Raw genomic sequence first — 2419 nt, forward strand, 5'->3', positions numbered from 1 at the left:
GTGCCATGTCGTGTTGCGGCTCTGTTGCTTGCTCTCGGGGCCGCTACGCGATATTAGGCAGTTGTACCAATTTCTTTCTCCCCTCAGTGTAGTTCGGTTGCCCTATTATTATTGAAGATAGAAATTATCAATGTAGTTTTACGAAATTTTTAAACTAATTTCCCATGTTTGAAGTCAACTACAACCGAAAAAATTAGTTTGATCTCCATTCATTTTTTTAGTGAAGATGTGAGTAAATCGAATAATCGTCCACGGTAGATTTAAAATCGTAGACCATAGTTTTCTTTTACTTCCTGGCCTTATCTCATGCCTCGACGTGGTCGGCATATTAATCTGGGTTTTTCTCATTGTTTCTGTACTTGGCTTTCCTTACATATTTCCCGGACAACTTCCTCTTTCCTTATCTCATCAGTGAACACACGTTTCGGCACGTTTCTGTAACACGACATGTCATACGCTTCTATTACCATTTTATACGGTTTTCTCACAGTACGTGAGTTACTTCTGTACAGCGCTGTTCTCATGAAGTACCTTTTCAGAAATTGTTTTCCCTAATTAAAACATGGTTAGATTTTTATACGGCATTCCCGAGAATTTTTTTGGTTACACAAGACGTTAGCTACGACAACGGTGAAAGAACACGACCTAACTAAGAGAATTACCACAATTAAATCAAGACGTTTGAGCCAAATGTGTGGCCAGCAAAAGTCAAATAGGTAGTAATCTTTCATTTTCTCATCTTTCCCCCGCGTGAAAAACAGCCGATCGGAAAGTGTAAGTAAATGCTTCTAGGTCTTAGACGTACAGCACAAATTAAAATGGTTTCAGTGGCTTACGGTTACGTGCGCTGTGACGGTATTCATGTAGTCCCGCATGGAACAGATTTTCTACGACTACATTGCATAACTCCCCTGATTATGATTAGATCACAAAAGCACTGCCTTCTTGCAGCAGCAAATATGTCTGCTATTGTCTGCTGCAGTGTTCAGGTCATGTGGTGTTCTTATCAGTGAACGTTATGTCACAACATGCTCTTGACATACAACTCTCATTATTTCGAGTGTGGGAGTGTAAGTTGGAGGAACTGCTGATAACATACGCCAAGGTAAGCACTGAGGAACAAAGCAATATCATAAACTTTCTTCACTTGTTTAAGTCGAAATATCTAATTTATATGTGCAGCTCACTTTCTTCTTTTGCATTCAATAGACTTTTGACTATGAATAGGATCCCAGCTCGTTCCTTTAACCAGACATTCTTCCATCGGATTTTATATGCTTTGTATTGAAAAACAGCAAATATGTTCTTCACTACCCGTACATATACCATTTTCGGTCTTTTAAAGATGGTTGTCACAAATTTCAAACACAGACAAGTTTCAGTATATAGAATTTCCACCACGTGCTGTGTTTCTTGTGTTTTGAATTGCAGTTATTTGCCTTACAAAGTTAGTGATCTGGAGTCATGTAAAAGATAATATAGAAAAATTTTTTACATCGAATGTTTGTACTGGGATCGTTACGTTTCTGCCTAAAATTAATTAATTCTATCTGGAGTATTCTGTGCGTGTTTGTGTTTAGATCTGTGTACTCAAATTGTTGCACTTAGGTTTCTGGTTTCCATTTTCTTCACGGTCATTGTATACAAAACGACGAAAACAACAGTGTTTTCAAAACTACAAACAAAAGATTGTAAACAGCTGAAAATTTGAATGTGTTCTGGATGGGAGATTTAAGTCTTTCCGATGTGTGTCTGACACATTGTGTGTGTGTGTGTGTGTGTGTGTGTGTGTGTGTGTGTGTGTGTCTGTGTCTGTGTGTGTGTGTGTGTGTGTGTGTGTGTGATTGTATGTGTGCTTGTGTGGCAATAAAAATTAATTCCACCAATCGCTACCATTATCCTCCTCTTCCATTACAACAGAATCATACGTAATTTGTATAGAATGTTCGACAGCAGTGGTCTCAAGTGTTACATGCTGAAGTAATTGTATCCTTAACCTGTTTTCTTTTTAATACATATACTTAGTTAAATTGTACAGTATTTCCCCACAAACTTATCAAAGTAGACTATTGATTCAGTAACCAGCAAAACAACGTTTTTTGTTACGTTGTATCTTGCTGTTCACTCTTGGAGTTCAGTAATATATAATCCCTGGGAAAAACATGCAATACTCGTTAGAAATATTTCGTTTTATTATAAGATTATTTAGATAATTTATTCAATTAAAGGAGTATCTCTTTTCTAGAATTTGAGGCTTCAATTTTAAAACCAAGTTAACATAGTTTTCCTTTGTCTGTAGGATGACTTTTCACTTCGAGACAGTGAAGGACATCAGTTTTTATCACTTAATCGAAAACTGTGACTCTTGTTACGAAAAGGGCTCAGTTCGTGTTCATCCTTCTGGATGCATTCTACAGAA

The sequence above is a fragment of the Schistocerca cancellata genome, chromosome 6, assembly GCF_023864275.1.
Source record: "Schistocerca cancellata isolate TAMUIC-IGC-003103 chromosome 6, iqSchCanc2.1, whole genome shotgun sequence".
Taxonomy (NCBI): Eukaryota; Metazoa; Arthropoda; class Insecta; order Orthoptera; family Acrididae; genus Schistocerca; species Schistocerca cancellata.